The sequence below is a fragment of the Triturus cristatus genome, chromosome 3_1, assembly GCF_964204655.1.
Source record: "Triturus cristatus chromosome 3_1, aTriCri1.1, whole genome shotgun sequence".
NCBI lineage: Eukaryota > Metazoa > Chordata > Amphibia > Caudata > Salamandridae > Triturus > Triturus cristatus.
In genome coordinates, this window is record NC_140583.1 from 357,063,385 (window position 1) to 357,087,542 (window position 24,158).

The 24,158-nt window shown below is 49.2% G+C and overlaps 2 protein-coding genes across 4 annotated transcripts in view; one reads left to right on the forward strand and one right to left on the reverse strand.

Annotated features, from left to right (window-relative positions):
- The window catches only part of CGNL1 (cingulin like 1), a 413,622-nt gene extending 400,205 nt beyond the window's left edge, over positions 1-13,417 (reverse strand). The window contains exon 1 of one of the 2 annotated variants that reach the window (XM_085644099.1): positions 13,228-13,417. The gene's annotated coding sequence lies outside the window, so the exon portion shown is untranslated. The remainder of the gene's footprint in view (positions 1-13,227) is intronic. The other variant, XM_085644098.1, reaches the window with a different exon arrangement.
- The window catches only part of LOC146860263 (uncharacterized), a 200,205-nt gene that overhangs the window by 28,469 nt on the left and 147,578 nt on the right, over positions 1-24,158 (forward strand). The window lies entirely within an intron of this gene.

A 24,158-nucleotide genomic window follows, 5' to 3' on the forward strand; every position in this document is an offset into this window, starting at 1 on the left:
CCACATGGTCTGTTATCCCAGCAGTGAGCACTCCTGCCTCGGCGCCCATCCACACTCCGCACCACCCACCTCCCTGGGAGAAACCAATGCCAAAGAGAGTCTTTTCGCTTCCATGTATTTCAACTTTGGAGACACAGAGCACGGGTTTAGGTATAAAATGGAAGTACCAAACTTCCAAAAACTGATCCTAATGCACAAAGGTTTTTGTGGACAGGGCTCCAAGGACCTGTGTAAGGCGTCACAGGAGACACTGCTGTTGTAACAGAAGGATCTCAAACAAGCATTATACATAGAACAGGAAGGTCTCTGGGTTTCAGATGACTGACACCAGGATGTGACGTAGACTGGTGGGGATGTGTACTTTTGCATCACTAGACCCCATAACGCATATTTAGCTGGTATAGTGCACATATTTTCAGCATTGCACAACAGAAAGGAGCCAATGGGAAAGGGAACTGGCCAAATGATGTATGCTGTGGTGGGCAGAAGCAAAATGTGAATTAGTGTGTGATGTGATATAATGAAATATATATAATATTTTTTTGGGGGGGGGGGGCGACAATATTCTCACAAAAGTGCTGTGCTAATTCAAAGGCCAGACCTAAAAACAGCAGTAATGTCCCTGGAACCTAACGAGTCACTGGACAGGGCAAATCTCAAGCTGTTAACTGTCACAACTAAAAAATTAACAACCCCCTTCCACCTCCCTCACGTTTCTCAGACTGACTCCCGCCGCCTTGCTGCTTTTGATGAAACTGCAACCACCCCCCACTTGCTTTAAAACATAAATCTTTGAGAGTTTTCATTTTTTCCTAGTTACCAATACAACACCGATCGGCAATTTAAAAAAAAAAAAAAAGTTTTGTCATTTTGTAAGTTCGCACATACATGGTGCATCGAAGGATTTTTCCCTTTCTAAAACTTTAGTCACGCTGCACAGCATCAAGATGCAGTGCAGCATGGCTAAAAGGACAGTGGCAAAGCCAATAGGCCAGTGGTGAGACCTACTGGCTTTGCCCATGCACATTATGCTGTCTCTTTCGAAGGAAGTACTCAATTATTTGTTGTTCCAGCTATATGACTAGCACCACTAACCCTTTCAGGCAGTTGGGTATGTCCTAAATAACATATATAAATTAAATTGAAGCTGTTTAAACTGACTGAACTGCTGCAGGATAAAATCTGCTGCTTAAACACACTGGCCTTCATCAGTACGTTCGTTGTAGGCCTTTATAGCAAGTGACCAGGATACATACCCTCTAATTCTGAAGCGGGGGGGGGGAACACAGAATACATGTTTTGGGTGAATAACTGGTGGGTCTCTAACTTACCCTGAAATTGTACGTTTTGCCCGGTTTCTCACCCTAATAGCGGAAATCTCAGGTGCAATACAGCCGAGCAGCAGTATTTCGGCTCCACTGATATTTTGATGGGGCGCCCGTTATCGGATCAATCACATGTAACTGGCCACTAGCAATGAGAACTTTAACTCACATTAATGCAAAAATGACTTTACCACCAACTCTTCAAACAGGCCTGAAGAACAACAAACACAAACTAAAGCCAGAAAAATAAAATTCAGACCAGTTTTTTAAGCCAGTTCAGTAAGCTCTTGAAGTCAATGGGCAAGCGAACAATATCCCAAACTGGCCTAAACTATTGGGCTGCACACTGCTGCCCGCAATACACACCCCATAAATGAACAATACAACCTACTCTTCGAGTTTCCTATGCTGCCAGAATGGTTGTGCGTGAAGTTGTACTTACAGAAACCAGCGGGTATCGGTGCTACTCAGCAAAAGGTTATCAGTGTGCACCTGTATTGTTTCACTGGTTCATGCCCACATCTTCGAACATGCCGATGCCAACAATAACGCTCTCCTATGTGGGTGGAACAGGCCGATTAAACTCCCAAGCATCCCTGTACACCCTTCATGGAAAACAAACTGTTAATTAATCCCTGCTGACTGCCACGGGAACCAGTTTCGGCACGTGACCACAAGGCGAATCCCTCTGGCACGTAACAGGTCAGTGCCAGTTCTAATGCCCTCGCTGCCAGGCTTCCCTAAACACAGCAGCAAACCTCAGAGAAAGCCTGGCAAGCTTCTCAGCTCACCGAACCTGTGCAAAAGCCGACCAGAACACGCAGAGCGATCGGCAAACACACACTGGCAAACGCAAGTTACAAGTCGGTGTGGATTATTTCAGATGGGTTTTAAAAAACACCTTTATTTTTCAGTTTTAGATAGCACATTACAATAGTTGGTGGAGTAGGGTGCATAATACAAGCCATGTAGTACATGAGATGGGACCTCCGCCCATCCAGCACTCATGCACCTCGTCAAGGTCACCCTATAGTAGGACACTACACTCCAATCTGGCGAGCAAATCAACCCGCCACTTTTGACCAGATCCCACCCCTTCCTGGAGTCGATTCATTGCACAAGCTTCAGTTAGCTTTGTCGCTGTCGGGGAGGTCAGTGTCTGCATGTGGGTCTAGGAGTTTGTCACTTAAGTCCGGCCAAACCAAGAGGTCTTCCTCCACTTTCTCGTCCTGCGTGCTCTCCTCATAAGTGTCTCCTCAGCTAGTGACCACTTCGTATGTACGTGACGCAGTGTTCAGGTCGGGTGTATGCTGTCCCATCCAGGTGATGGCAAATCTGCGTCTCGCCAACACCAGTGCCAACTGCAGAAATTTGTAGGCCATCTTACGGCCCTTTGTCTGCTTATCATTACCCAGTAGACAGGCCAATGGTGTGTGTTCTATTTTAAGGTGAGTCGTCCTCTTCAAGTCTATCACCACTTGCATCCAGTAGTCCTGCACTGCCGGCAGTGCCAGGACAGGTGCAGAAAGTCTGCCCCACTGACACTGCAGCGCGGGCAACTATCTAGTTAGGTTGGGATATGCGGTGCAAATCTTTGGGGGTTAGGTTGGTTCTATGCAGGAAATTGTAGGGCATCAGTGGGTGAGGTCACAGACTTTAGTCCATTCTCCTTCTTCCAGTGGAGTGTCTAAGTCAGCGTCGCATTCTATGCGGGCCTGTGGCAGGGGCCCGGCTGCCTCGTCTTATATAGCAAGGTAATCAAGTGTACTCCTGCACCACAGAAAAGCAAAATGCAGAGGTTATGGGTAGGTTGGAGCGCTGAAGGGTAAGCGGGCCAGGTCACTGACCACCCAAGCTAGTCCAGCATGGTGCAATAAGTGCCCGGTTTAGAGCGCAAATTTTTTATAAATTTTCTTCAAATTATATGAAGGTTTCTCTGGGTAAAGGTCTCCCAGTTGGGCACAACCACCCTTCTTCCATCCTCGAAAGGACATATTGTCGATCATTTGCCTAACTGGCGTCAGCAACCAGATCGGTAGTTCTCGATAGAATAGGGCTCACTTTAAGACTGTTGCGACAAAGTGCTGCCAAATTTTTGATGTTTGCTGGACTGCGTATGGTTTGTCACTCGCAATTCCCGCTCCTTCCATGAGTACTTCGGACAGGCTTTCTGAGTCCACCAGCCCCTTTTAATAAGCGCTTTTCCCAGCTGTCACCCTCATCTAGCCACCAAGCTGCATGTTGAAGATGTGTGGCATAGAAATACAGACCAAGTCTCTGTACCTGTAGTCCCCCTTCTTAGTATCGTCTGGTCAGCGTGGTCACGGCCACCCTGCTGCGTCGACCCACCCACAACAGTGAATTGAGGATGGAATTCAATTGCTTGAAAACCTTTATGCAGAGAGAGTGTTGTAGAGTATAAAGGCATCTTGGCATTAAGACCATTTTGGCAAGGGGCCGTCTACCCATTATTGAGAGGGGCAAGGTGTTCCAAAAAGTTTACCTCATCCAGCACCTTATCCATGTTATGGCATAGTTGCTGCATCCTGCTGTGTGCCACTTGGATCCCCAGGCATCTGAATTGTGTTAGCTCACACCGCAGGCCCATGCTCGGGAGATGGGCCACTGGTGTTCCTACCAGGTAAGCCAGGGGGAACAGCAGAGTTTTATTTTGGTTAAGCCGGAGAGGTCTCCGAACGAATCCAGTACTCGCAGCAACATTGGAAACAGAACTCGTGGGGAGGCAAGATAGAACAGTGCATCATCTGCATACATCGATATTATGCGACGGGTGTCCCTGAGTCTAATTCCCCAGTCCCACAGCACCCTTCGTACGCATATCACCATGGGTTCCATCGCAAGCATGAATCGGAGCGGTGAAAGGGGGCAGTCCTGCTGCGTTTCTCATCCCAAGGTCCACACATCTGATCAGCTGCGCCCCACCCGTACTCTAGCACTGGGTTCAATGTACAGCAGTTGGATCTAACAGTGAATGTGCCAAATTAGCCTCCATGGATGTTAGGGAAGACCTGACCCCACCGCGCCAGCCAGATTAGCGTGCCCCTTGCATATGTAGAGTAAGAGGAGTGAAAGATCTGCCCTCGAAATTACTTGGCTGGGCATGCGGCATCTGTGTCATCCAAGTGAGTTTCTTGCAAGCATGATATGGTGATTTTGTTTTGTTTCAGGAAGGTGAGTACCCTGTACAGCTTGGTGTATGTACTAATCCCCTGACATTCCAGGTCAGGATTCTACAGTCAGCCCCTGTCATTGTTCGTGATTTAGAGTGGTAGCCGCCTTTCTCCCCGCCATGTCAGGACACCGTCTAACTGTTGCTCGAATATTAACACTAACATGCAATAAATAACAACCCCCCCATCCATGGACAAAGATAATTCAACCATTTGACTCTCCATGCCCACCCCATGCATGTGCCAGGACATGCAGGGCACAATAGACTGTCCAATGGGGACCGATTAACTTACGCTTCCAACCAGCGTCCTGGTCAGCCCTTCTCCTTCACCTGGATCATAACTATTCCCAAGCGTTACAATGCACTCTCATTCAACATGCATGTGCCCCCCTACTGTGAGTCGAGGTTTTACACTTGTGTCCCTGTGGCCAGTGCAGTGTAACTAGGCATCATACAAGCGCGCGCTCCATAATCAACCTTCATACCGCTTATGTTATAGGATGGATTGACCCCAATCATACTCCCTTACAAAGCAGACAGCCAGTGTCCCAGTGAGCCACCTCCAGTCCCCACCTCCGGGACGACCATGGTATCTGGCACGAAGTCCAGAGTGAGGCTCGAGGCAACGGTCTCAGTTTCATCAGCTTATGGGTGCGTGTATGCGAGCTGTTCCAAGCCATGTGTTTCCAAGGTGATCTGCTGAATGGTGCTATTCTCATTGACCGTGACCCTCGGAGGCCCCAGTGGGGTTGTATCGGCGTGACCTCCCTTGGGTGTGAGAACCACAGGTCCACTGTTGACTGCTGGACGGTTGGAATAGCACTGTCTCGCCTCTGATTTCCAGCCATTCCCACACCTCTTCTGGCTGATCAAAGAAATGTGCCTTCCACTGTGAGAAGACTTTCAATTTCGCAAGATACAGAAGTATATATTGGAGTTGTAGAGCCCTTAGCTTTTGTTTAACCCAAAGAAAGGATTTGAGGTCCTCCTGCACATGTTTTCTGTAGTTCGGATAGATAGCTATCCTGCTGTTTCCAAAGAGGGGGGTTGATCATTCATGAGCTGCTTGAAGAATGCTGTCCCTGTTGTTGAGGATTTTGGGGATAAAAGCTCTTGGAGGGGCCCCTGGCGGGGTGGCACTGAGGCTTTTTGCACTCTTTCTACAACAAAAAATTCAGATAGTCCTGATGGCTTGAGCTCCATCTGCATCCAATCCTCCACAGCCTTTTCAGTGGAACCCCCCCCTCTGCTCTCTCATGGTACCCTAGGACGTCAATATTGCTGTGGCAAGAGTGGCCTTCTGTGTCGTTGGCTCGTCGTTCCAACTCCTTCATTACAGTGGTCATCAGGGCCATTTGACGCTTAAGGTGTTCCACTTCCCCCTGCAGTTCTGCTATGCTGGCTTCGGCGTTTGAGACTGTCTGCAACTTTCCTCAGGTCTGCTCACAAGAGATTAACAGCAATTGATACGGTCTCTATTTTACGTTCAAGCGTGGTCCGGGAGCCTTGGATTTCTGCCAAGAGTTCAGCCCTGGGAAGCTCTGTGTCTCCTTCTGCTGCGTCCCCCATATCGTTTATCCCAGTTTGCCTTATGGTTTTCGTTGGGTGGAACCGAGCTAGCATGTTCTTACCAATGGGGTGCTGCAGGAGATGATGGCGTCTACTGCTAAGGAGACCCGCTAGAATGATGGGTTGTTGGCACAACTTCTTCTGGGATGCCAAATCGCGAAGATGATCAAGCCACAGCAACCGGGTCAGGCAGGGAGGGGAGCCTCGCGGTGTGACTTACACCAGCATTACTCCCCTTTCCGCACTACACCATCAGATAGCCTGCTCCAGCCAATGCCGCGGCTATGCCTCGCCCAATGTGTGACTCGATGTCGGCCGGTATGTGGTAGGGCGAGCCCTCAGCCACTTGGAAGCACTCCCTGGAAGGGGACGCAGGTCGTTTTTATTATTGATTAATGAGTTGTGTTGCCCCGTTCATTTGTTGCAGTTTTCAATGAGCCGTGATGAATGGCTTAGGATGAGATCCAAGGAGGAGACTTCTACTTGGGTGTCAGTCCCCAAGTTTGTCACCGATATTCCCCAAAGGGGCACCACAAGAGCACAGGAAAAGCTCTGGGCAAGCCAGGCCCCAGCATGCTGTACCAAAGTCCGTCCGGCCTCCTGGTGATCGGTCCCATGGGGCCTTTATCTTACTGTAGGTGATAGAGTCTCTGGAGCCCCCGTGGGGAGTAGGCAAAAAGCCAACTGTTGAAGTATCCTCTTGTTTCCCCCTTTAGGAGGAAAGCTGTTGTGAGCTCCATAGGGATATGTTCGGGACCATACAGGTTGCCTACATGTTCCGTACTAGTTCATTTACTTACAGGGCACCACAGCATGTAGTTAATGCCCATCATGGTGCTATGGCAGCCCGCTGGGTCGTACTAGTTGCAGATGTGCTTAAGAAGCCACAGCGCAGCGAGGAGGCCGAATGGGCCGCCCCGAGGCAGCGGCCCGCTCTCCTGCCAGCTCCTCCCGCAGCAAACAGTCGTGGGCCTGCCAGCCCTGCAGCAGCATGAGGAAGCACCCTCTTACCAGGTGTTCAATAAAGCGTGCCAGATCTGAGGCAGGGGCTGTGCTGCTATCACTGATGGTCCCGGCAGGTAGCTACAGGCAGCCATGCCTCTGCTGGGCCCGCCCACACGGTCTCCAGGACTGCGTCAAATGTTTGTTGTCGGTGCCTGGTCCGTCTATATAGACCACCAGCCAGGGTTTACTTGCCAGTCTCCGGTACTTACTTTGAGCCTTGGCAGGCCACGATGCAGCGCAGTGCAGGCCCGATTCCAGTACAGGTCGTAGTCTATGCCATAAACAGCGGTCAGGATCGGGTAGCAGTGGACTCTCGATTACGCCTGTTGTGTTGCCGCCGCAGATCGCAGGTTACCCATTTGAATCAGGCAGGATTGGCATGGATTATCTATGCTGGCTGGGAGCTCAAGGTAACATGTCCTGTCGGTCATGTTTCTAGGCCACACCCCTGCATTTTCTCAGTATTGCATTTAAGAAAGAAAAAAACGATTAAAATACTGGAATTGTATGGAGTTCTGTCGTGGGCACTGGGTAGGCCAGCTGACTGCTCACCCCGGATTGGCCTCCTAGAATTGCTGGACGCCCTGGGTGGAAAGTGATCTGGGAGGTATCTTGTGGGGCTGAGTGCTCTGCTTAGTAAGTGGGATATAGCCCAGAAACCGGACTTCAGCCGTCTCAACGGACTTGCAGGCTTGGCAGCAGGCTATGGATTGGAATTCCAAAATGGAGAACCGGTGTACGTTGCACATGGCTGCCCTCATAAACATCGTACGATATTGGGTATTTGGTGGGACTATTTTGGGCTCCAGGTATTGTACTGACTATCCTTGTGTTGATGTGTGGCCGGGAGGTCCAGGCCGATTGTTTGGCTTTGCCTCCCTTGTTGACCCTGTTTGACTTCTGCTTTGAAAACCCAATAAAAATTTCTTATTAAAAAAAAAAAGTGGACTTGGAGTTGATTCGAAGCTGATATGCCATTATTGTAACCTCCATGCTTTAATTCCCATTACATTAGCAGGTCATATTAGATGGTCATAACAACAGTCCAACAAAACACCAAGATTGCCTAAGTACATGTGGCCTTGACACCTCAATGATCACAACCACCACTGGCCAGTGTTAGTAGGTGCAGGCAAGCAAAAGGGGTGGAACCACAGGAGGAACACTTATAGCTGATGAATATGAAAGGTGGCGCATGTTCTATTTCATGACAGTATGCTTTACCACTGTATTGATTACCCATTTTAATGCTACACAACTGGCATAATTGTACGAATATTGGCTGATATGATAGTTTACACAGTGCAAACGTAACTAAAGTTTCAAGGAAATTATATGGAGCACTTTACACTGCTAAGTGCGGCGATCTGTAAAAGTTAAAATGATGGCATGTAGAGGCCAGTTGGTCCCATATCTCGAGGGCTGCCTCACCCAGCCCCTGGTCAACACTACTCTATATGCTGGATCTAGAAGATCTGCCCTTGATAGGGGTGGAACTCTGCACAGTCAAGAATCCCAAGTAATGCCTGCTAAAAAGAAAGGCCTGACTGAGGGTGGACGCCATGACATGGGATTACCCTAGAGCTAGCTACCAAAGACCCAGATACTTTGGCTTAGAGGTTCGACATAGCCCTCTGCAACTGGCACATTAATCCACTGAGCTATCTAGGCTGGTTACAAGGCCAACTGTGGAAGCAAAACGCCAAGAACAGTGACATTACTTACGGCATATGTTCAAGGGATGCTGAAAGACGGGAACAGGTCCCTCTCAAAGCCAGTAAGCAAGCTGCTCAGGAAGGTGACACCTTTTCTCCTCCCAGGCCAGGAAGATCCCAGGGAGGAAAGGAACAGAGGAGTTCAAGAATGTGAGGCACTGCTAAGGAATGTCTGTGAGATTCCATAACAGTACCCGCCCACTTAAGCCTGGAAATGTCTTGATGTATCAGGTAAAGCCACACAAATTGACGTATCTACCGATGGTGCGTCAAGTGCAGTGATAGTGGGGCCCAGAGGCGTGGGGAACCCACTACACCCCAAATACAGCTATCTTTTATGGATTTGAAACAGACAAAAGGTGATGGGAGGCTGCTTGCAATAAGCCCGACTACTGGCAATAGCTTGTAAAGGCACTAGACCCATCGTTCTTTTGCTCACCATGCCACCTCAGTTTGGACCCAGCCATATGCAAATCAGTCTCGTCTCTGCTCCTCGTAGGAACCATCCAGCCCGAACTGCCAAGCCAGGTCCTCTCTCAAACATAACACAAGCAACCCAGGACCGGTTTTACCCTACTTATGGGCTCATCAGCCAGGTGCAGCTTGGTTCCACTGAGACAGTGCGAATGTGACCCACGTCTGGGCAAACCCATGCCACTCAGGGCGGTACAAGAAACATACAGAAGGTGATGGGCCGCTGCTTGCAATAGTCTAGCCACTGGCAATCGCTCGGGTAGCACTCCAACCAATCGCCAGTGGTTAGACTTGTCGCAAGCAGCCTCCCATCACCTTCTGTGCGTTTCATCTTTTACTAATTTACCAGAAGACAGGGGCAGTAACGAATATGGAATTAGAGCCCGTGACACTCTTGGTACATCAGTGCCCGCGCCTTCAACGCCGCTCAGACCTCAGGTCTTTAAGAGGAAGATAGACCAGCAGGGTGCCCTCCCACGGCCCCCAGCTTGCACAGACACCATTTGCCGGCCGCTCCACCTACTCCAAAGATTAACACAACACAGATGAGCATAAGTAGCAGATGGACACACAACACCCCCTCCCCCAAGATCAGTAACCGGCCTGTCCAGTCTGAGAAGTCAGGCGAGATGCCGCGTGCCAATCAGTTCTAAAGGTAACGCTGCCCCCCTCCCCAGGGCGAGGGAGGTCCCCATTCTGGGAGAGCCGCTCAGCCCCTGGCGCGCCCTGGGGCGAAGGCAGGTCACCCCCGTACATTTAACCCACCTCCCATTAACACTGAACACACAGCAGAGCACACACATGCTGCGCCGAGTAAACAGACGGGGTCAGCCGTGCTCAGCGGCGGGGGGCCCAGGGGCGTCACTCTCCCGCCCTGTTCCACGCATGCCTTGTTATGTACACAAACAGAGATCAAAGTCCCAGGCCTGGCCATCACACAGCAAATTACTGGTCAGAGAAAAGACAAAACCTCCACGTCGAGGCTATGCCCAAAGCTGCCCGGAACGGAGCCCGTAGGGAAAACATACAACTTTTACCACTCCTGGTATCGCTTCGCTTTCCTCTAAATAGTCCGGATGACAGCTTTAACATCCTGCTAAAAGTGTGTCATTTTAAAAGGGCTGCCGAGTGCTCGCTTCCTTCCATTAAAGAGGTAACCCGGACCCGACAAATAGGGTAATTACAGCCCCCCTACGTGTACTAGGGACATGCTGAGAAGTGTGTGGATCCTCTAACCAGAGCGTATAAGAGACAAGCAGATAACAAATTACAGTATGTCAACACAGGTTATACAGGGAAACCGCAGCAAACTACTGACATCGTCCAATTTAAAAGCACTGCAGATTGAAAGTCAAGGACTTGTCCATTTAAATGGAGATGCCCTCCCTACACTGTCCGCATAAACTATAAAGGGATCCTTCTGAGAGGTGATAGTACTGATTGAAAAAGGTAAAAATATAAAAGTGCCTGCATGACCCCAGTAAGCATACTGCAGCCCTCCCTCCTCAGTCGTGAATACTAGAGCTGCACCCCGACAGGTATTTCCAACTGCAAGAGCGCCGAGTCTTTAAAGCACCATTGAAGTGCGGTACTTGGGGTCTGTCAGTGCCTCCGTTTAAAGCGCCGTCGCCGTGAAGTGCGGGGAGGGCCGTCGACCTCTGCCGGTGACTTTACTGGGCTTCCTTCTGGGATGAATAAAAGGGTCACGCCCTCCTCCCTCAGCTCTGGGATTGCTCGAGCAGTAAGCTTTACCAAGGTCACTCCTCGGACACCCCGCGCGCGTCGGAAGCGTCATTGTTGTCAGTGCCCGCTCCAGCCAAGGGACAGGAACCGCTGCACAGGTGGGGCGCTCCGTGCAGAAACGGTACTCACACGGAGCACGTCACAGACGCTGATATGGAACACGCTGTACATACAGCACACTACGCACCAGCCGCACGACCAGTTCCTCACACCGGCTGGTACCGCCAGGCCCCGTGAAGCGATAATCCTTGATTTTACGTAGGACGCTGCAGAGCGACGCCGCTGTGCGGGGCAGCTGCACTTTTAATGGTGCAACACTATCTATGCCACCGTGCCCGTACGGGCACAGTATCCATAGCGCTCGACGGGGCTGCAGCGCTCCATGAATCCCCAGTGCCGCAAAACACACCTGACGGAACAGCACCAGCACTACTCTGCGGGACGGCTGCTATACGTTTAAAGGGGTGGTGTAAGCACTTCTCAGCCGTCATAATACGTGCTATACATCCGCTTAGGTAGTCTCAGCACTTGTCAGCGGGGCTACTGATGTACGTTTAAAGGGTAGTGCAAGCACTTCTCAACAATTATGCTATACATCCGCTAAGACAGTCTCAGCACTTCTCATCGGGACGGCTGTTGTACACTTACAGTGGTAATACAGGCACTTATCACCTGTCATGCTACACCGTCGGACTCCTGCAGTATGTTTAAAGTGGTAGTTCAAGCACTTCTCATCAGTTATTCTATGCACCTGCCAAGACAGTCTCAGCACTTCTCCGCGGGACTGCTGTTGTACCCTTAAAGTGATATACAGGCACTACTCAACTATCCTCCTACATCTCAGGGTCTTCGATAAGGCAGCATGGGCACTCCCCAGAGGGCCTGCCCCTGGTAGCGCAAGCACTTCTTAGCTGTCCTGCTACACTTCAGATCCGTTGATAAGGCACCTTCAGCTGTTGTATGTTTAAAGTGGTAGTACAAGCACTTCTCGGGTGCCCTGCTATACATCTCATAAGGCAGCCCTAGCACTTCTCAGCGGGGTCTGCTGATGTATGTTCATTGTAGTAAATCAAGCACTTCTCAGCTGCCCTGCTATACATCTCATAAAGTAGACCCCGCACTTCTCAGGAAGGCTTCCATGTGCTTGGCGGGGCAGTTCAGGTAAGTTTCGCCTGAGCTGCCATATGTTTCTGGGGACAAAAGTGAACCGACACTTCTCAGCAGCGGCAGTGTACACCGGTGGACATACTTCTCAGTGTGGCTGCTTATACACTAGTCGACGGCACTAACACGCCTAGTCAGGGTTTTTATATAGGGCAGGGCCATCAATGGTTACTGTGCTTTCAGGTGCCTAGATCCAGGGCTTCTCGGCAGACAGCTGTGCTATTCCTTTACCGGGGCAATACACACTCAGTGTTGATATAAGTGCAGGCGGACAGTAGTCGCACGTTATACGTTTATTATGACAGATAAACACTCTTCGCCAGGGCTGCTCTCTATCCAATGGGTCACTGACAGTCCTGTACAGTGGTCTCTTGTTCTGCTTTTCGTTCGACACTGGAAGCGCGTCTCACTAAGATTAGAAAACGTTCAGCACAACAAAGCCTGACACCTCAGCAGGGAAGCTCTAATAGGATTTTCTAATGTAACAGTAGGGGGTTCATCCCAGAAGATTGGCGTAAGCCAACGACGTGAAAACATTTTAAAATAAAATAACGTGTTTATAATATACTGAATAGGCGTAATGATGTTGCTGGGACAGAGTTACAACTTCAGCGGGGATGGTAAACGTTTAGCGGGGTAGTACTCACTTCATTCCAGTGATGCTTGGCCCCATTGGGACTTTACCTGCACTTTTTGGATGCACTGTTATTAGTGGGGAGCGATATCTGCACATCCTACACAGAAGTCGATATTGTGAGATTATGTACTTTATTCACGTTTCAGGGATGGCATAGATAGAAGCCCGCATACGATATAGCACGACAAGAGCCTTGCTACACAACAGCACAGTTCACAGCCATACACAGATTGCAGAAGCCCCAGTAACGAGGCAGTATGCGGACACTGCTAACAGATTCAAGTTTAGCAGCGGAAGGTGGAGTGCACCGAGAGGCACAGGTGCCTGTGGTAGAGGAAGGACAGGTGCGCGGACGGCATTTGTCTTCTCAGGTACTACTCGCAGCGCAGGGCAAGCTCCTACCTGCTGCCAGACGGACGCCTCCCGCCTGCCGGTCCTAGAGGGGGAGTCCCATGCCTGCCCCGCGGCTGCTGCAACTTCCCTGCCTGAGCCGCAGAAGCACACCTCTGAACTGCCCGAGTCCCGAGGACGGGGCGGGGCTTCAGCAGGAGCCTGTGCGGAAGCCGCTTATTGGCCAGGAGGCAGGTGTGGGATGTAATCCAGCGTCTCCAGACGCTTCTAACGGCTGCGTCCATTGGTCGCCTGCACCCGTTCAGCCTCCTTCAGAGATTTCATGTTCCCGTTGGCCACTTCCAGCTCCCCGCACCGTGTTTTGTTACGCAGGAATGTTACAAGCTTACCAATTCCCAAACTCTGAAAAGAGGCAGCGTGTGCCGCTTCACCGGACCTGCCAGAAAGCATTAAGATCATTCCATCTTATGTTGTTATCAAACATGCGTGCACATGACCTTTTTTATTCTATAAATATTCCCGGTGCTGAGAACTCTCATCTAAAACCACCAAAGTCCTGGTGGCCAATTCAACCATTTTTGGGGACTTCCTCATCGTAAGGAATGCTGCGTTTTTTTTTTTACAAAATACAACGCACATTATATTTGTTATCTTCTTCACCCTTTAAAAGGTGCCACGAAAACACGCAGGGTTAAAACGTCCTGATTGTATTAGGAACACTGCCGATAGTCATAGTGCCAATATCGGCAACAGTTGTCACAAAACACATAAGTACATAAATAAACCACACAACACTATTGTAAGTGGAGAAATATTGCTGCAGGTTTATTAGAATAAACAATATGCAAACATGGTGGGTTATCTTACGGGTGATCCCAGGGCAGGCCAGCCCCTATGCCGCCTGCCCGTCTGATAAGCCTAGAGTCACCATGACAACGCCAGATGGTGTATACCAACTATTGGGAGGGGCCACCCCTCCCATCCGTGGACCCCCAGTCCACTTGCTTCACACGCCCCCGGCCCGTGAGGGGTGGGCGGAGCATACATGGCAGCCCCCGGTTGCTCAGACCCACAACCGCCTGTCGGCTAACGGGGCGCTGTCGTTCTTCCAGGGGACAAGGCTAAAACATCCCTGGGTATCCTGGCTTAGCACCCCGGGGTGCTGCTGCATGATGTACCCCTTGGTATGTGCAGACCCTGGATCGCCCTGTAACTCCTCCACAGCCTTGGGAGTGGCCACCGCCACTACCAGGGCCCCCCACCAAGGTAGACCTATTTACTTACAACCTGCTGCAGCCAAAGCTTCCCCTAGGTCCAGTAGGAAAAGGTCCATACCTAAACTAGAGGGGTGCACCGAATCTCCCTCCAGGCACCCTGTGGACTTGACGTGTAAAAGACCATGCATGATGAAGCCAAGACCTCTTTGCTCTGCGCAACTGCGCATGGCTCCCGGTAGGCCTGTTTACCTACAGCATGCTGATACCGGGCTTCTCCCAGGTCCAGCCAAAACAAGTCTACGCCTAACCGGACCAGCGGCCAGCATGCACCATCAGGACAGGTTCCCCCATCCTTTCTAAACTCCCCCGGGATTTTTGACTGAAATGACCTTAAACCTAAACTAGGCGATGGTCCAAAGTTGCCTTTGCATGGCTGAAGAGCAATCCCTTTGACAGGGCACTCCTGCCTGGCCGTGCCAATGCGGGAGGGGGTAAGAGTTGACAAGCCCACCTTACTTCCTCTTTCACTCCGTTGGAGTGCGTCCATCGCATTCCATCAGTCACCACCAAATGTGAAGCCTTGCACTCCCAAAATTCTGCTAGTATACCAGGGAGGGACAGGACAGAGTGACCACAGAGGAGAACCAGCGTGTAAAATTGTTCTCTATTTTGAATACTGGGGAAGCCAATTGTTCTCCAGCTAGTTTCTAGCACAAAGTGTCACCCCGGGGAATCCCTTAATCATATGGACCATCTCGCCCCCGTTGGAAGGCCACTTCCACCACCTGCCTAGCTGCCAGCCAGTGCTGGAGGGTGAGAGAAGTTACCCGGTACCGGTACTTGCATCAATGGTACCTGTTTCGTCGAACTCAAGGAGGGGCTACTGAGTGACCAACCAGGCCCCGCCCTTGATCCAGGGTCAAAACCAAGCCCCTCCAAGTTCTGCTGCTTCACCTGCCTGTTAACATGAATCCCAGGGCAGACCACCGGCCTATGACCCATGTTTGGCCATGCCTGAGCTAAAACACCTCTGAACAGCATGACAACAGGCTAACCACCAGCATTGCATTCTGAATGTTCCTGACAAAGCCAAGAAACATGCGCATAACTAAAGCAACTGGCACCATGCCATAAAAGTATCAATTCAGCCTTCTATGAATGCAAAATGTGCTCTGTGGCGATCCGTATTAGTGTTCCCTCCAAACCAGCCGCCCTAACCAGGCAACCCGCACCCTCTTGGCACTGGCACACTCCCGCCCCAGCTGCCCTAGAGTGCCTGGTCGTGTGTGGCCACAACCTACGTTTTATCACTGACGTTATATCGGGGTATGATGACACTCAACTAACTCTACTGCTGAGTGCCCATTGCACCATCGCCAGTATGTCTTTGCCTACTTAGTGGCTGGATGTAAAGTTAGATGACATTGGCAGCCCAGTCCCCGGCGAACATAGCAGCTTTACAGTTTCTGGTGCTGTAGACCGTACCTGTAGCTTGCGAACCAAATGCAATTCCCTTGCTCCTGTTGAGCACGAAACCCACAACAATTTCTCACCATGGTTCAGTACCTTAATGCTGCTCATCATTTCCTAGCAGAATGTTGACAAATCTATGTTCTGCAATGGCACTACTTCGCAGCCTGCACCATTCTGCCAGTGCCGAAAAGACTTTTGTCCTGCTGCCTGGCCTAAGCAATCTTGCCCTGTTCTAGAAGCGCCCGCTTCAGCCCTGGAGCAAACAATTTGCCAGTAACCCCAAACTGGCCCTGATGCGAAACAAACCATGCCAAGGCACACAGGTGTGTGTAATAACTAATAGCAGGTCTAACATCGTCAACAAGCATCCTCAGCTTACAATAGGCGTGAAGGAGTAGGGGTTTCCAGTGAGCATAAGATGACAGCAAATACAGCGGGAGGAGCGGCCAATGACCTGCCCAAATACTCTTCGAAATCCTCCTACCGAATGACGTGGGAGCTCGCCACCAACCTCTGTCCAAGCCTGCCAACCCCACAAGTATTTGGACCCCTATTGCTCCAAGGATTGGAGAGGGGGAGGAGGGGCAGTCCGGTCTGAAGATGTGTGTAATGGAGGACATGCGTCCTAGAGTACCTATAGTTGGGTTCAAACGAGTACCTGATGTGTTTAATACTAATAACAGTAGTAGCAACTCAATCAGCACAGGGCTAGTTGCCCCCCTGTCTTACAACCGTGTGAGACACACAGGGAGATTAACGGAAGGCTAACCCCAGTCCGACACAGAAAAAACCACCACGTGGCTGTGCCCAAAGAAAACACCATTCCACATCAAACCGACCCGATGAAAAGACAATAAGCGCCTAACGCTCTACACCCGCGGATGACCCCGGAAATAACCAATCGTATAACAATCGAGAAAATAACAACGGACATCCTTTCAGCATCTGAAGGCCTAGCCATTCAGAAGTAACCTGGGAGCCCAACGCCAGGCATCAGAACAGGCCTCGGCACCTGTGGCGTGTGTGATCTTTGCCCACTACTGTGTGAGCCAGGGCCCCCGTTTTTTTTTTTTGATTGCTGAAGCACACGTAAACCACCCTAGCTGTTCCTTGCCGCTAGGTCATCCTACCCTCAGGAGCCCCAAAGAACGACCAGGTAACATTAACACTCACGCAACCTAGGCGTAACTCTTTGCTTAGCCTAGGTGCTGGATGCAAAGTGACACCTCCCCCTGCTCCGACCATAGTGGTGAAGTGTCCCAGGATTGCTCGGCTAATAAAAAAGACCTCGACAGAACCGAGGGAGCCCTGCGCAGCTGCAAGTGTTTTCCAGAGTAAAACTGGTCTGCAGGGCTACCCAGCATGCTCCGGCACTGGCTATGGCATACAGACCGGCCACCAACACACCGCGCATTTAATAGGTGTTCCAAGTCCACTCGGCCTAATTTGCCAATGAAACAAAGCATTGCAACCAAGTCCCCCAAAACCATGCCCAGTCCCCCGCTGCGGCAGGAATACTATCAATCAACCTCCCATCTCTCATCATCAGTACTGGCTTGACTATGCCTCTTTGGTGCATAAGATAAATGAGTCAACATCGTGGCTAACAGGCATATCCTCTTGAAAAATGCCTCCGTTCAGGCATGGTAAGGGCGGGTCACCAACACTACTAGCCAAACTTACTAAAGTTTTACACTCCCAAGCCCTTGCAGTGTAAATATTATTTGAATCAGAAGGCACATGGGATACCTACGGGCCCGAGCACATCCCGAGAAGGATGTGCATTACCAACAGTGAGAGCCGTAATCATTACTGGTGACCCAGGCAAAGTCAGGCAGATCATTGCTTCCCCAGGTCTATTTACAACATTCAGTGCGATACCAAATACCTTAAGAGCATCTGCAATGCATAACCACCAGAATACGATGTTGGGCCGGTGGCGATGAACGACTTACACAAAAGGCTGGTAAAGCAGAACTCGCACAATAGGTCAACCTGCCTGGCCCAACGCCGGCAATAACCGGGAAATCACACCTCCTTCCTGGACAAGGGACGTTGACGGACACAACAAAACAGGCCCCTCACCCTATACCATTGATTGACTCGGGCCCACGAGGTAATCTACTGTGGCGGAGGACACCTACCCCCTGAAGGATGCTGTTAACACATTACCCCTTCAGGACATCGCCTCCAAGGTGGCCGACTCACCATGTGCACTCCGAAAGTTTTCAGCCCGGTAGAACTCAAGCAACATCACCCAATCTCTAAGACAGGCAAGTGCCATGACATGACAATGCACAGGAGGAAGGCAAATCTACCAACGCAAACCCAAACCGCAACCAGGGACATATGACCTGTCTATGAATGTACAGCACATGTGATAAAACAAGTTTTAAAGGCATATTTATTGTCCATTCACCACCAGCACAATAAATTAGAAGAGAGGCACCGTAGACTTAAACAGTTCCTTAATTAAAGGAAAGTGTTGAGACAAAGTCGACGTATAACCCAAGAGCATCTGGCCATCTTCCACATGCAAGTAGAAGAAGCTGCGCATCAAGTTTGCCAAGCGGTCAGGTGCTTCACTAAAGGTCCCAAAAGAGAAGAGCGAGGCCATGTTTTGTATTTAATTAAGTTCAACTTATGGCTCTTAGCAGCTCTTGCTGCATATAGACAAAGTTCTTCCCCTACTTCTTTCTTCACTCTCCCAGTATTAAGGAATTTATGGAAGTTTGTACTAGGTTTCCTCTCCAAATATGTTGGATTCTCCCAGGGATCTTAACAATGAGCTATTTACACGAGTGTCCGCCATATATCACATTTCACAAAAAACAAGGTGCGCTGGTACAGGTGGTTCTTGCTACCCAACTCACTGGTACTCGATATATCAACCTCCCAGAGCTGGGGGCTGAGTTTACCCCCGGGATTGAAGCATGGGACCCAGAAATCAGACACTGCTTCCCGATCGTCGGTGATAGTCCCCCACCACCAGACGTGCCAACCTAGTGCCGCCCCCCACAAAATTGGACTTACAAGTAGCATTGTTGCGCTAAGATCGAATTTCGTTTTCAACCAACAAATTGTCATAAATAGAAACCAAACATTCTCCTTTATGGAAGCTGTAAAAGGAATACAGTGAGATATGAAAATGTCGTTTACTGGTGGTTCAGTTTATTAACCCCTTCGGTGCCCGCCCCTTTCCCCGCCCTCTGCCGGCCGTTACATTAGCGGGCGGGGTTTGTGACGAGCTGGACTCGTCATGGGCACAGCGCCACCGCGGCCCATGACGAGTCCAGCTCGTCACGGGCACCGAAGAGGTTAAAGTGAAATTCATTAAAAGGCACCCAAAGACACGCACAGACATTTCATTCTTAAATATAAACAGGCCAGCTTGAATTGTGCTGGCATAGGACGCTCATTCACACCGCCTGTCCGCAGATACCTGAGATCTTTCTGAGCAAATGCGCACAGGATTGAATTAAAATCCTTCTACACCTAGTTCTATGCACTTTTGACCTTACTGCAGTCTCTCAAGCAGCCATCTCTGCATTTGTCAAGACATCACACCAGGCCCGGCTCCATTTTTTTTATTTGGGTAGGCCAAGGGTGCTTTCGGGGGGGCCACTGCAGCAGTCATGGGGGAGGGGTGGGGGGCTGAGGGGTGTCACGTTGGGGTTTAATTTAATAATATTAATTTTAATTAATCAGCATGGAGAAGGACAGAGTGTGAATGACAGGTTTGGGCGGCCCCAGAGCGCCGACCAAATAGTCTTTACGCACTCAGGTGTGGGCACACCACTCCTTCCCTGCCCTGCTCGCAGAGCAGCCCCGCCCACCTGCAATCAAACATAAAATGATAATAACTGAAAGTTATTACCATGTTATGTTTCTGCTTCTCGCACTGCGAGAAAGCAGTGGGGCAATGCTCCTCCGCCCTAGTATAGGAGCCGCCCCTGCAATGAGGGCCCAATTTGTTGCTTCTGGAGGTAGTCTACAAGCCCTAGATTACATCATATCTACTTGCAAACAGTCACCATGATACCACAGATTGATTCTGTATGTATACACAGCATGTGCAGAGTTATTTGAAAGTAATAGCAATGTCTGGACCTAACTGCAAACCCTCGAATTCCAGCAGGCCAGGCTTCAATACAGGTACTTGAATACCAAGCATATTATAATAGGTCAAGATTAAGGAAGTCACTATTACCACACGAAAGCCTTGATATCATCATATTAGAAAGGCTGGCTATTTACTTGTTGCAATTTGTCCAACACTTATTTCTCTGCACAAATTTAACTTGATACATTTTACTTTCTTGTCATTCTTTTATGATGTACTTTCAAAGATCCAAATTCTTGAAAAACAGTAACGCATTTGAAAAAAGAGAAATTAGTATTTTATGAAAACTGCCAGCAGTTTTCACACCAACCATTTCAAAACTAGCAGTCCAGTCACAGAGGTAACCTTCTATTATTCTTTGAAAACAACCTTATAAACTCATCCATACATAGGTTTCTGTGAGCTCCTTTCTCATGTGCTAAAATAGTCAAATTATGAAAGATAAAGCATCAATCTGTAATGCAATACAGGAGAATCAGACACCCATCTAGTTGCTGAATTGCACAATGTGAAACTAGAAATTCTGGGATCAATCCTAGCTTCCATGCTTGACCAAATTGTGTGAGCCTAGCCAAACCTTTATTTCCCTAAGCCTCCTTTATTCATCATCACATAAGAGGGCACCTTCAAATACATGTGTTCTAGATGTGCACTGTACAAAACACATTTTCTGTGAGAACAAGCCAGAGCACTCATACACCATTTGATGTATGAGTGCTCGGGCTTGTTGTCACTTGTAAGGTAGATCCATAGGGGTCACATATCGGAGGTGTGGGTGATTTCCCCCTCCCTTGAGCACCATAGCAACTATTTATGAATTTGCATAATACCGCTAAGAGTGAGCACCAACACCACACGGGGCCCTATCACCCAACACAGAGTTTATTTAAAAACACATTTTCTATTTGATTTAGTCTACTATAATAGTGCTTCAACTGCACTAAGAATCTAAGCCACAAGTAAGGCACACATAACAACAGACTTGCCTTTTAGTTTACTAAGGGCCAGATGTACAACCTTTTTTTGCGGTCACAAAAGGGCAATTGGCCAGTTTGCGACTGCAAAAAAGGGTGTTGGTATGTACAAACGCTATTGTGCAAGACTGTATTAGGAAGGGGCATTCCAAAGGCGTCCCTTCCTAATAGCGAGCTGCATTTGTATGTATCATTGTTTTGCAACCGCAATTGCAAAACATTCGCAGTTTACCACCTACTCCAAGTAGGTGGTAAGCCACTCGGAAAGAGGAAGGAGTCACCAGGGGATCCCTACCTCTTTGTGAATGGATGCAAAAAATATTTTTTAAGAGCAGGCAGTGGTCCCACAGACCACTGCCTGCTCCTAGAAAATAATTTATTTTTTCATTTTTCTTTTTGAATGTATCCCATGTAAGGTAACTTTGATGAGAAGAAGAGGTTTCTGAGGTGGGAGTATAAGGCAAGTAACACTACTCAGCCTCCATCATTGCCAGTCTTCAGAGAGAATCTCCTTTCATTACTACATGCAGAGACCTCGGACTCTGCAGCACACTCCCTTCCCAGCCTGATTATCCATTTTCTACCATCCATCTCCCGTGCACCTTAGCTTACAGCTGACCTTGGGCCCTAGCCCCATATCAGCCACCATCCAACTCCATTTTCATTATTCCCGGTAAAAAACATTAGGAAAATTTCCCTCAAACTTAAATAATTGAATATAACAGTAAAAAAAAAATGAGCACATACTTTAAATATATTCCACAGAGGCCCTAGTGAACCGACTGCTAATTAAATAATCAAAAACAGAAAGGCCATGACAGGGCCGGCTTTAGCGCTAGTGCAAAAGTCTTTATTGGTGGCCCACCACTGACCTCTTTCTCCATAGATACCTTTACTACCACCCTCCAACAGTGCCCTTCATCTCTCCATAGCCCCTCCCCCTCATGCCTTCCTCCTCGGATGTACTCACTGCCACCCTCCAACAGTGCCCCACATCGTAGCCTCTCCCCCTCATGACCTCCTCCTCAGACTCCCACACTACCACCCTCCACCAGTGACCCTCATCTCTCTGTAGCCCCTCCCCCTATGACCACCTCCTCGGATGCCATCACGGCCACCCTCCACCATTGCCCCTCACCGCTCCATAGCCCCTCCCCCCATTACGCCCTCCTCGGATTCCCTCACTACCACCCTCCAACATGGCACCTCATCTCTCTGTAGCCTCTCCCCTAATGACCTCCTCCTCAGACTCCCTCACTACCACCCTCCACCAGTGCCCCTCATCTCTCTATAGCCCTCCTACACCCCATGACCACCTCCTTGGATTCAGCCATTGCCACCGTCGACCAGTGCTCCTTATCGCTTCATAGCCCCTCCCCCTATGAACCCATCCTCGGATGCCCTCACTGCCACGCTCCACCAGTGCCCCTCATCTCTCCATAGCCCCTCCAACTCATGACCTACTCCTCAGACTCCCTCACTACCACCATCCACCAGTGTCCCTCATCTCTCCATAGCCTCTCCCCCTCATGCCCTCCTCCTCAGACTCCCTCACTACCACCCTCCACCAGTGCCCCTCATATCTCTGTAGCCCCTCTCTCATATGCACTTCATTAGTTGGATAGCGCTACTCATAGTGTAGGGTGTCACAGTACTTTACATCGTGCCCACATTATGCAGAGACAATCAATCATACAAGTATGTAAATCAGCCTATAGGGAATGTCGCATAGGCCAATGAGGATTACCAGGAGTAGGAATCACATGTCATCCATACTGGGGGGCAGTATGTTTTAAGAGAGTTTGGTCTGGAGAAGCACAAACACAGGATTTAAAGCATAGCCCAGTGGGGTGGGGGGCGGGGTTTATTGATTAAAATGTATGTCTCCCTAACAAACTCTTTATAGCAACATTATAATGATGAAAGACTGGAGAAATATTAACTACACAAAAAAGAAGTTCTAATTATACCTTTCAGGTTTGTATGCGGCTCTTTGATGACAGTTCATAGGTCACTGTCCTGTTAGGATTGTAACTTCTTAATTGCAAGTAACAAAAGGACCTCTGTAACCAAGGTAGTAACCTACTGAGCTATCCACATAAACTATAGTCTATCTGCATTTTAAAACTACCAACAGACAAAGAATTGCTCTCCAGCAGGATCATTAATCACCAGAGTTATCTGGATATTTGTACTGTTGTCTTACATTCGTGTCAAAGAAAGGATGTGTCCCCTTCGCCATGCCCCTATTCTACCTGTACGAGTAGGCGGGGACACAGCCCACCTTTCTAAAAGGAGATGCATGATTGGGGGGGGGGGGGGCTGTCAGAAAGAGCCCAGGCCCAATCACGCAACTCCTAGAATCAGAAAAATAATGTTCAGAGGAACGTTTTAAATTTCAGTGGCCATTTTCTGTTGGTCTTCTTAATGTCGCTGCCAGTGGCAGCTAGTGACATTTGAAAGTGGTGAGGCGTAAAGTTAGGGATGACTTAAGTAGCAAGCGAGCACTGCATTTTCTTTTACTCTACTTTAGCCTTATTATTTTGAAGACTGTGTAGCCCCATCAAAAGGGTCCCATCACCCCCATTTCAACAGAATCACAATTACAACAGGAGTATGTGACCACTGTGTGCGCTCTGCTGAGAGGCCAAGGATGCATAGCCATGTATTCTGAACACGTTTTTGACTGACTGCAGTGCCCTCAGGCTCCGCTCCAGGGCTCTCAATTGTGGCATAAACACAGCGCTGCTGGTGCGACTCGATCCAAAGGACAGGTGCCTGGAATCTTGAGTGATCTGATTTATAAGGCGCTGTCTGTCACATTTCACGTTTAATGTTGCCTCAATATTGGAGTGCTTTGCCTGAGCTCCAGTTACTTTACACAAGGAGAACACATTCAGTTTTGGTTTCCACACGCAGATCACATACTATTCCAATTTTCACCGAGTGATTAGCTGCAATTACTAAAGCAAGTCTGTTTAAACGTCATTAAGAGCTGAGCGTTTGCTACAGCAGAGTGGGCACAAAACACGGTTCTTAATTAAGAAAATTCTCAAGAAGATCTTAAGCATCCTCTGAAAATACGCCACTTCCCACCATGAGGAAAATTTCCTCACCGAATGCGGGTAAATTACTGCCTCCCACATTTTAAACAGCAGAGGATCTCTGCTACAGAGGCGCAACTAGAGCCAAATT